This window comes from Hypanus sabinus, chromosome 16, assembly GCF_030144855.1.
Source record: "Hypanus sabinus isolate sHypSab1 chromosome 16, sHypSab1.hap1, whole genome shotgun sequence".
In the NCBI taxonomy this organism is placed as follows: domain Eukaryota; kingdom Metazoa; phylum Chordata; class Chondrichthyes; order Myliobatiformes; family Dasyatidae; genus Hypanus; species Hypanus sabinus.
In genome coordinates this window covers 82,726,442-82,738,183 of record NC_082721.1, presented here as the reverse complement: position 1 = coordinate 82,738,183, position 11,742 = coordinate 82,726,442, and positions in this window count along the sequence as shown.

The following is an 11,742-nucleotide window of genomic DNA, read 5'->3' as shown; positions in this document are numbered from 1 at the left end:
ACACACTCCAGATAATACAGTCCGAGCCTGTCCGACATGTCCCTGTGACTCAGTTCAACAGGACTTTTCAAGGAGTAAACAAAGAGGTGGGGGAAGCACTGGGACAATTCAGAAACAAAAACACAATGTTGGCAACACACAAGTCGGGCCAAGTTAACAGTTCAGATCGATGACTCTTAGTCAGGCACTTTTGGGGACCTCAGGTTGACTAATGCTGGATGTTCCAGAGAGTATGGAGTGGGGAGAGGGGAGAGGTTTGGGGAATAAGAGATCCTGAATCAAGTCCGGGATGGGTTCTGATACCCGCCCAAATCTTCTAGAAGGTGGTATCTGATTTCTAAATGACATTGAACCCATGAACACTACCTCATGACTTTTATTCTACACTACTTATTTTAATTTAACTATTTAATAGACATATACTTGGTGTAATTCAGCTTCCCTTATATTTAACAAATCGTCATTGAGCTATACTGGTGATATTAAATCTGATTCTGATCTGTAACGTCACCTTTCCTTTCTGTTGCTATATCTAAGGTGGAGTACTGGAATTATACAATTTCCACCAAAATTGAAATAACAATACTCATTGTGTCTGCTTTGAGGATCTCAGGGAAGGAATGGGTTCAGTGCAGGGAGGGTTAAAAGAGTTGAGGCTCTATATCAAAATGCATGATGCACTGCCACTGTGTGGAATTGCTACAAACTGCAGGCTTCCTCAGCTCTTCTCAAAAGCAGGATGTTACCAATGCTCAACAGGCATTAATACTGTAATGCACATCTTTCACTGTTCTAAATGAGAACCACTGCCAACTACAGGCATGTAGCTTACTGCTGTCAACCCCTGACAGAGATCAGCAAATTACTCAGTAGATGACAAAGTAATTCCATTAGGGATAACGGAGCCACTGTTATGCTGTATTGCTATTGATTGTGATGCTTATCCCAGGTTGGGACCCTAGAACTTGCAGGTATTGGTTTAAGCTGAGAGGGGGAAGGTGCAAGAGGACCCTGAGGAGCAGCTTTGTCACCGAGAGGCTATATGGAATGAGGTACCAGATGAGAAAGTCTCAAAGGTTCATTTGTTATCACAGTATGTATGAAGTATATAACTGTGAGATTCAGACAGCCAGGAAATAAAGAAAAATATGGAAGCCACTCATGCCCCTCCCCCACACAACAAAACTTGCAAATCACCCCAAATTTCAATGGTAACGGCAACAAGAGCATAAAATCCTCCCTCCCCCACGCAGAAAAACAAAATCACTGAACTGCAAGAACATCAACCTCCTCGCAAAGAAAAACTTTCAAATCGGGCCAAATTTAAATTGCACAGTGGCAACAAGAGCATCAAACTTCAAAATTAAACCACTTATACGGCAGAAAGAAAGAATGTGCAGAAACACAGATTATAAAAGACATAAAGCTGAAAAAGAGTCACTATATCACAGAGCTTCGGCAACTATGTTAATAACATTTAATAAACCATAAGATAAAGGAGCAGAATTAGGCCATTTGGCCCAATGATTTTGCTCTGTCATTTCATCAATGCTGATCCATTTTCCCTCTCAGTCCCAATTGCCTGCTTTCTCCCTGCATCCTTTCATGCCGCGACCAATCGAGAATCTGTCAACCTCCGCCTTAAATATACCCAATGACTTGGCCTCCATAGTTTCCTGTGGCAACAAATTCCACAGATTCACCACTCTCTGGCTGAAGAACTTCTTCCTCATCTGCAATCTAAAAGGACACCCCTCTATTCCGTGGCTGTGTCCTTTGGCACCGGACTCTGCCACTCTCCTCTCCAAAATCCACTCTATTGAGGCTTTTCAACACTCGATAGGTGTCAATGAGATTCCCCTCATTCTTTTGAATTCCACTGAGTTCAGGCCCAGAGCCGTCAAACGCTCCTCCTATGACAAGCCTCTCAATGCAGAAATCATTTTCATGAAGCTCCTTTGAGCCTTCTCCGGTTTCAATTTAGGAGGCAAGTCATTTGATAAGGTACCCCATGCAAGGCTTATTGAGAAAGTAAGGAGGAATGGGATCCAAGGGGACATTGCTTTGTGGATCCAGAACTGGCTTGCCCACAGAAGACAAAGAATGGTTGTAGATGGGTCATATTCTGTATGGAGGCCAGTGACCAGTAGTGTGCCTCAGGGATCTGTTCTGGGACCCCTACTCTTTGTGATTTTTATAAATAATCTGGGTGAGGAAGTGGAGGGATGGGTTAGTAAATTTGCTGATGGCACCAAGGTTGGAGGTGTTGCGGATAGTGTGGTGGGCTGTCAGAGGTTATGGCGGGACATTGATAGGACGCAAAACTGGGCTGAGAAGTGGGAGTTCAACCCAGATAAGTGTGAGGTGGTTCATTTTTGGAGGTCAAATATGATGGCAGAATATAACATTAATGGCAAGACTCTTGGCAGTGTGGAGGAACAGAGGGACCTTGAGGTTAGAGTCCGTAGAACACTCAAAGCTGCTACGCAGGTTGACTCTGTGGTTAAGAAGGCATACAGTGCATTGGCCTTTATCAATCGTGGGATTGAGTTTAAGAGCTGAGAGGTAATGTTACAGCTGTATAGGACCCTGGTCAGACCCCACGGAGTACTGTGCTCAATTCTGGACACCTTACTACAAGAAAGACGTAGAAACCATAGAAAGGGTGCAGAGGAGATTTACAAGGATGTTGCCTGGATTGGGGAGCATGCCTTATGAGAATAGATTGAGTGAACTTGGCTTTTTCTCCTTGGAGCAACGGAGGATGAGAGGTGACCTGATAGAGGTGTACAAGATAATGAGCGGAATTGATTGTGTGGATAGTCAGAGGCTTTTTCCCAGGACTGAAGTGGCTAACATGAGAGGGCATAGTTTTAAGGTGCTTGGAAGTAGGTACAGAGGAGATGTCATGGGTAAGTATTTCACTCGGAGAGTGATGAGTGCGTGGAATGGGCTACTGGCAGCGGCAGTGGAGTTGGAAGTGATAGGGTTTTTTAAAAGACTCCTGTATGGATACATAGAGCTTAGAAAAAATAGAAGGCTATGGGTAAGCCTAGGTAGTTCTGAGGTAAGGACGTGTTTGGCACAGCTTTGTCAGCTGAAGGGCCTGTATTGTGCTGTAGGGTTTCTGTATTTTGGTTCTATGTTTCAGCATATCCTTTCTTAGATAAGGGGCCTAAAACTGCTCACAATACTCCAAGTGAGGCCTCACCAGTGCTTCATAAATCCTTAACATTACCTCCTTGCTTTTATATTTTAGTCCTCTCTAAATGGTCTGAAAATCACTTGGACAGGTCCATAGATAGGAAAGTTTATTAGCATTTCGATTCAACATTAGCATGTAAGTAACTTTGACTGTGGAATGATTGTTGGTGCCAGACAGGGTGGTTTGAGTAACTCAAGCTGCTGACCTACTGAGATTTTCACGCACAACAAGAGTTGCCGAGAATTGTGTGAAAAACAAAAAAACATCCAGTGGGTGGTGATTCTGTGGCCAGAAGCAGCTTGTTAACAAGAAAAGTCAGAGGAGACTGGCCAGAGTGGTTCAAGCTGACAGGAAAGTGACAGTAACTCAACTAACCATTTGTTAAACAGTGGTGTGCAGAAGAGCATCTCTGAATGCACAAAACGTCGAACCATGAAGTGGATGGGCTACAGCAGCAGAAGACCACACTGGGCTCTTCAGGTATATCTAATAAAGTGGCCACTGACTGTGTTTGACTTGCTGTGCTTGGTGGTAGCACAGGGTATTAAAGTAAAAGTCTCTCTTACTCTGAGAAGTGGAACTTGGTCAGCACCAAAATCACCAAGGAACAATTCTGTGCTCTTAACTTTCAGCTTTTAATTTCTATTTCTAATCAACTTTACAGATTCTCCAAAGAAAGCACAAATCTCTGGAAAGCAGAACTGGATTGAAGGGGAATCCCAGATTTTAACCTGTCACGCAGATGCCAACCCAGTTCCCGAGGTGCGCTGGATCAAAGATGGAAAAACGATCAGTCGTGGTGAGAGTCTGCACATCCCCTCGGTCCGGCTGGGAGATGGTGGTCGGTACATTTGCGGAGTCAGCAATAATATTGGTTCCACCAGCTCCTCTCACGATGTAGAGATCTTGTGTAAGTACAGGAGGTTTCTTTGTGGAATAGACCATAAGACATAGGAGCAGAATAAGTTGCTTTATTCCCTGCCTGTACAATATCATCACACAGTCAGATCAAAAAACAAACAAAATATGCCCAGGGCACAAGGGATTGGCAGCTCTGCAAAATGGAACTTCAGTTTAATGTCTGAGTTAAAGGACAGCACTGGGCCAGTGTAGGACCTCCTCAGAACACCACTGTAAAGTCAGCCTAAATGAGGGGTGCCAAACCCCTTTGGGGGTCGTGTGTCCAAATTGGTGCTGATCTTCTGAAAAATGTCTGTTGCGTGTCATGGTAATTTTGTGCCGAGATTATCAGGGATCAGCTTCATTCACCATATACAAAGCATAGATTAGGAATTTGCAGTGGTGTGTGGGTGAGGGTGTGACCGTGACAAATTACAATAACATTCAACATTTATAGAGAATTATGTAAAAATAAAGTTGAAAGCATGAATGTGGAATAAAACGTGCATAAATATTGAAATACAAGCATGGATTTACAATGTGAACAACATGATCAAAAATGGTATAAAGTGTTTACAGTGCAGTGATATGATGGGGTTAATAGATATCATTGATTACTAAATCAGTTAAAATAGATATGAACTCTTTGAAAGAAAAACCTTTATTAAGAGTAAATACCCTTATTTATTAGTAGGAATATATTCCTTAGAGTGTAGAAGATTGAGAAGAGATTGTACAGAGGTATATTCAATATTATGAGGGGTATCGATAGGGTAAATGCCAGCAGGCTTTTCCAACTGAGATTGGGTGGGACTACAACCGGAGGTTATGAGGTGGGGGGAAACATGAGACGTTCAAGGAGAACATGAGGGGAGCCTTCTTCACTCAGAGGTGTGACAGTGTGGCGGTTTCAACGTTTATGCAGAGTTTGGGTAGGTTCATGGATGGTAGAGATTTGGAGGACTACGGTCAACTGTTTCTGTGCTGTACTTTTCGATGACTCCATAACAATGTGTAATTGTTACTTACACATAAATAACAATTTGTACATTCATTATGTTACCATTAATAAAAGTATAACAGACAAGATTGAAATAAATGAAAAAAATGAAAAGAATCAAGGGGTATTGCTGCATGCCAACAGAGTTTCTGCATTTGACATCCTGGCCACACATGCCATAGGCTCACCAACACCCCTGGCCTCGATTTTGTGCTCCACTCTTTGGCGTACAACTTAAATCCAGAACAGTTTGAAACGAGACTGGCGGTGCTCCCGTGAGCCACAGTGGACACGATGAGTTAGTGCTGAGATTCTTCACCTCATGTTTCCTGGAGAAAACTGTGGGCTGGTGCCAAATCCCACCCACCAGAGAAGCAGACAGTGGGATTGCTCCCTGCACTAGGCTCTCTTAAAATGCTTCTGGTTGAGAGGAGCTCATGTGGCTTGGGTGAGAATCTGTTGTTTCTCAGCCTGACAACGACGAGAGTTCTGGGCTCATCACATGGAGAGATGGTTTGTTTACTGAGGGAGGACTCTGGAATGAAGGCTCTTGGGACTTTGACCACAGCTGCTCAGGAGTCAGCTCAGCACACAGTCCAATGTGATTTTCCAGCCCTTTGAATACACAGTGTAGTGATGTCTAGTCGCCTCATTATAGGAAAGATGAGGAAGCTTTGGAGATGGTGCAGGGGAGATTGAGCAGGATGCTGACTGGGTTAGAGAGCATGTCTTCTATGCAAAGGCTGACTGAGCTCTTTGGAGCCAAGGAGGATGATTGTATAAGATTGTAAGAGGCGTAGGAAGAGTGGGCAGCAGCGCCTTATTCCAGGCAGGTAATGGCTGTAGCAGAGGAGATCCTTTTATGGTGAGCCAGGGAGTCAGAGGCAGGTTTTTACAGAGAAGGAGGAAGGGTCTGTACTGCACTGTCAGGGGTGGGTGTTGAGTCGGATACATAAGGGACTTTTAAGAGTCTTAGATAGGCATGTGAATGAAGAATGGAGGACAATGGGCTGTGTAGGAGGGAGGGGTTGGGTTATTGATGGAATAGTTTTATAAAGGTCAGTACAACATCATGGGACAAAGGGCCCACCCTGTTCTGTGTCCTATGGGAGGGGCTGGTTAATTTCACTCTTTTCACTCTTTTCCAGATAAACCACAAAACACAACTATATCAGTAAATAACAAAATTGTGTCCGGGCTTACAGTCTTCATCAGAGAAGATGATGAAGTTACAATGACCTGTCACTCCATTGGAAACCCCCAAGTAACACTGGAATGGGAAAAGCCCGGTCAGGGCGTCAAAGGGTTCTCCACATTTACCGGCGGTCCTGCGGTTCTCCACATTTCCCAGGCAACATCAGAACACAAAGGAATTTACACGTGTAGAGCCCGCAATGCACATGGAACAGATGAGAAGCAAGTGGAAATCAAGATGGAAGGTCAGTGAGTTACCTTGGTCACAGTGCATGGATGAGAAAGTAAATAATTAACCCTTTCAGAGCCGAGATATCATCCCCGTGTGATCACGAGTAAATGCAGAGAGTTATGACTTGCCCAGGATTAACAAAGGTGTACAGTTTCTCTCTACATCAGACCGTGTGTGGCTCGTTGGATTGTACTCCTCCCTCGAGTCGGGAGATTGGCGGTTCAATCCCTCTCGAGTAACTTGGGCATTAAAACCAGGCAGGTGTCCTGTGCAGTACTGAGAAAGCAGTCTCAGACATACCAGCTGTCAGGTGGAGTGTTAAGCTGAGCTTCTGTCTGTTTCCTGAAATTGACGTCCTGTTATTCATTAGTTTCCCCTATTCCTCTGCACACTAACAGCAAAGGAGCAAATGGGCAAAAACGAGAAAGTCTGTAGATGCTGGAAATCCAAAGCAACACTAACAAAGTGCTGGAGGAACTCAGCAGGCCAGGCAGCATCCGTGGAAAAGAGTAAACAGTGGCTGTTTCAGGCCGGGACCCAACATGATGTCCCTTCGTGAGTCCTGCTGAAGTGTCTCTGTCCGAAACCTTGACTGTTTACTCTTTTCCATAGATGCTGCCTGGCCTGTTGAGTTCCTCCCGCATTTTGTGTGTGTTGAAATAGGCAAACTACCTTTAAGAGTAATGAAGAAAGAAAATGTTGGGATACTCAGCAGGTCCAGCAGCATCTTGGAAGAGAGAAACAGAGCTTCAAGTTGGGTCTAATGAATGGTCATTGGTCTGGAAGGTTAACCCCGTTTACTGCCAAGTACTCCTATTCCTGTGTTTTTATTTCAGACTTCCAGCATCTGTACTGTTTTGCTTTGAGATCTCTGCCTCAAACAGTGCTGCTGTGTAAATGGCCCTGGACTGTTCATACCAGTCTACGTTTTGGGCTGACACCCTTCTTCAGGACTGAGAACGAAGGGGGAAGACACCAGACTAAAACTGTGGGTGGAGGGGAGGGATACCTAGAAAGTGATAGGTGAAGCTAGGTGGATGAGAGAGATGAAGGATTGGAGAGGAAGGAATCCGATAGAAGATGATGGACCACAGGAGAAAGGGAATGAGGAGGGGACCCAGGGGGAGCTGATAGGCAAGTCAGAAGAGGTAACATCTCTCAGGAGGGAATAGCAAAAGAGGAAAGTGGGAGGGAATTTTTTTGAACTGAAAGGAGAAATTGAGATTTATGCCATCAGGTTGGAGGCTACCCAGGGGGAAATCAAGGTGTTGTTCCTTCACCCTGAGGGTGGCCTCATCTTGGCACAAAGGAGACCATGGATGGACATGAATGGGAATCAGAATTAAAATGTTTTGGTAGATGGAGCGGAGTTGCTCGACAAAGATGTCCCCTGATGAATGGTGGATCTCATCAATGTAGAAGAAGCCAGATTGGGAGCACTGGACACAATAGACAACCCGGTAGATTCACAGGGGACGTGTTGTCTCACCTGGAAGAACTGTCGGGGGCCCTGAACGGACGTGAGGGAGGATGTGAATGGGCAGCTGTAGCACTTTGCAGGGATACGTGCCAGGAGAAAGTTTAACGAGGAAGGAAAAATGGGGGAATTACTGAGGGAGTGATCTCTGCAGAGAGAATGAGGAGGTAAAGATATGTTTAGTGGTAGAATGAAATGGTGGACATTGAGGAGAATGATGTGTTGGATGCAGAGGCTCACGGGGTTATAGGTAAGGACAAGAGGACACCGATCACTGTTAAGGTGGTGGGACGATGGAGTGAGCACGGATGGTCGTAAAATTCAGGAGATGTGTGTGAGGGTTGCAACATCTTTCGTACGAAAGGACAAGCAGAAGGGAACACTATTCCAAATGTGGCCCCACTGACATCCTGTACAGCTGCTGCCCTCGATGCTCTGACTGAAGAAGCCTTTGTCCCCATACCGTCTGCCTGTGACACCACTTTAATGGAACTGAGATCTCTGGATCTCTCTGTTCCACAGCACACCCCAGGGCTCTGCCGTTCACTGTGAAAAGTCCTACACCGACTTCACTTCCCAAAATGCAACACCTTGCACTGATTGATCGATTGAGTTCCAGCACGGGACAGTCCTTTCCGGCCCTTCGAGCTGCGGCGCCTAGCAACCCCCGATTTAACCCGAGCCTAATCACAGGACAGTTTACAATGACCAATTAACCTACCAACTGGTACGTCTTTGGACTGTGGGAGGAACTCCATGCAATCTCCATAGAGACAGTTGAACCTGGGTCACTGGTTCTGTAAAGCTGTGCTATCCACTGTTACCTTGCCACCATATCAGAATTAAACTCCATTTGCTATTCCTCTGTTTAGTTACATAGCTGATCAAGATCTCCCTGCAATTCCTGATAATCATCTTCACTGTCTATGATGCTAGCTGTGCCTCTTGACATCTGCAAACTTTCTAAACATGTCCCTGTTTGTTCTCGACCAAATAGCGATGGGCCTCACTCTGAACCCTGGGCACACAGCTCATCACGGGCTTCCAGCCTGAGGGAGCACTCTCTGAGGTGCTGCCTTTCAGCTGAGGAATTAAACAGCCTGCTTTTTTTTGCTGGGGGATGGGGAGTGGGATCGTTGCTTGCTGCCACTGATGTGCAGTCATGTGACCTTGTGTTTGTTTCTGGGACTTGCTGGGTGAAATTTGGCAAGAATGATTGTGATGTCAAAATGTTTGTTGTGTAGTATGTGTTTTTTAGAAAATGAGAAAGCGTGGGAGATAAACCAGTAAGGTCCATGAAATGTACTAAATTCCGGGATTGTCAAAAGGATCAGTGGTTTTACAATTGATGTATTTGCCTGAGACGGTTAATGATTGTGTCATGGCTTTTATGCATGTTCCCCAGGTGATGATTGGAAGATGGCGCTGATGATCTCGCTACCCATCCTAATGCTGTTACTCTTGCTGGTAGTCGCCTACGTCCAAATAAACAGAGCTCGGAAAACACAGCATTACTGTACAAGGTCATGAATGCAGTACCCCACAAAAATCAGATCCTTTCTGGGAACGATCAGGAATCTTTTCCTTTAAAAGAATTGAATTCAGACAAAGTTCTAAACAATAACCACTCACAAACTAATAGACATGGTTTTTATCTGTGCAATTCTGCACAGATAAAACAATAATTTAATGACTATTGTTACTGAGGGACACTGCTGATTCCAATACTACAGTCAACAGGCAACATATACCATGCTAATTGCAAGGTCACTTCATTCCTAAAAGTGTTGAATTCCGGGCTGTTTTGAATCAATTCATCAAAATGTTGATTTGGATTTCTACAAACACGGAGTCACCATCTGAACATGGCCATCAGGACTTCTTCAGCAGGAAGGGCATTTGAGCCCAGCAACTTTCCGTCCCCCTCATGGAAATTACCATTGGATTATAGACTTGTTCACGTGTTGCAATTGTCTACTTCCATGGTAACTATTTGCTTAAATGACACAAATATTCTCTTTATATTCTGTTACAAGTGGATAAAATGTGAGACAACACCTTTTGCATCATTATCATCCTCTTGTTTAAATAATCGATATCCAATCGCTTTCTATCCCTGTAATCTCCTCCAGTGACACAACTCCCCGAGGACTTTCTGGCTGTCCATTGCTGATTCATCCCTGCACTAGGGGGAGCTGTGCTTGCAGCTGCCTTCAGTGTTAAACTCTGCAGTTCCCTGCCCCGACCACACAGTGTCTCTCTCTTGTTTTTAAGCATCCACTGGTGTCCATTTGCATTCTGTCCGAGTGCACTCCTGAAATATAATATAGAGGACTATGGGTAAGCCTGGTCATGTCTAAGATTGGGACTTGTTCGGCACATCTTTGTGCTGTAGGTTTTCTACGTTTTTAAATAAATTTGTCTTCTAATCCTACCTGGACCCAATTCCATGGAATATATTTAGTGATGGCGCATCCACAACCTGTGCATGAAGAATTCCGTCGATTTGCAGCTGGAGAGAAGAAAGTCCTCCCTAATTTAGTCCCCAATGACCACCCAGTCACCCTGAAACTTTGCCTCTTGTTACACAGACTTCCACTTTCAGAAAGAGTAGCCATCCTGATACCTGAGATGGGTTCTTCTAACATGTAGGTGGAGGTACACCACCTGTTTGTCGAGAGGTGCATTTATAATCAACACAAATTAACTTTTTTTCTTTTGTCTGAATCATCGAAATCATTCAGAAAAATATGCAAATAAATGGTTAGTTTCTCCAGAAAGTCTAGCTGTACACAATTCTCAAGACTAACATTTCTCATTTTACACAGTTGACAAGCAGGGATATGTTGTAAGCAAAACAGAAAAATTTAGGAGGAACACGGCAAGTCTGGCAGCACCTCTGGAAATGAATAAACACTCGACGTTTCAGGCCGAGACCCTTCATCAGGACTGGAAAGGAAGGGGGGAGACAACAGAATTAAATGGTAGGGTGACGGGAAGCAGGATAGGCTGAAAATGAGATGTGAAGGCAGGTGGGAAAGGTAAAGGACTGGAGAGTGGATCAGAGGAGAAAGGGAAAGAGGAGGAGCACTGGCAGGAGGTGACAGGCAGGTGAGAAGAGCTAAGGGGTCAGAGTGGGGAACAGAAGAAGGGTGGAGGGTGGAGGGAAAATTCCTTTTACCTGAAGGACAAATTAATATCCATTATAAAGAAATATCATAATAAAGACAGAATCAATTTTATTTGTCATATACAATTAGGAATTTGCTGTGGTGTATTGGTGTGACAGGCAACTAAAGACTAATATAAAAATAAAGTTCAAAGTAGAGAGCTGGTGTCAAATGTGCATAAATATTGGCATATATTTGTCCAGCCTTCTTAAACACTTGACTACCGTTCATGCTCTGCATCTCGAACAAGGTCAGGTCTGGGAGGGAGAGTACTTCAAATAGTCTTGCAGCCAGAATAGTTCTGAGAGTCCATTGAAATTGTGGTTACTGCCAGAGGCCTCGTGCTCTGGAACTGGAATTGGAATGAGGGCAGTATCGTATGTAGAGAGACAGTGAAACGTTTGTCTTGCTGACTGTGCGTACAGATCAATTCACCACACGGTGCACTGAGTTAGTACAAGGGAAAACAATATCAGAATGCAGAGTAACGTGTAACAGTGACAGTGGGTACAGTGCAGGCAGAAAATAAGGTACTAGAGTGTAATGAGGCAGGGTGTGAGGTCA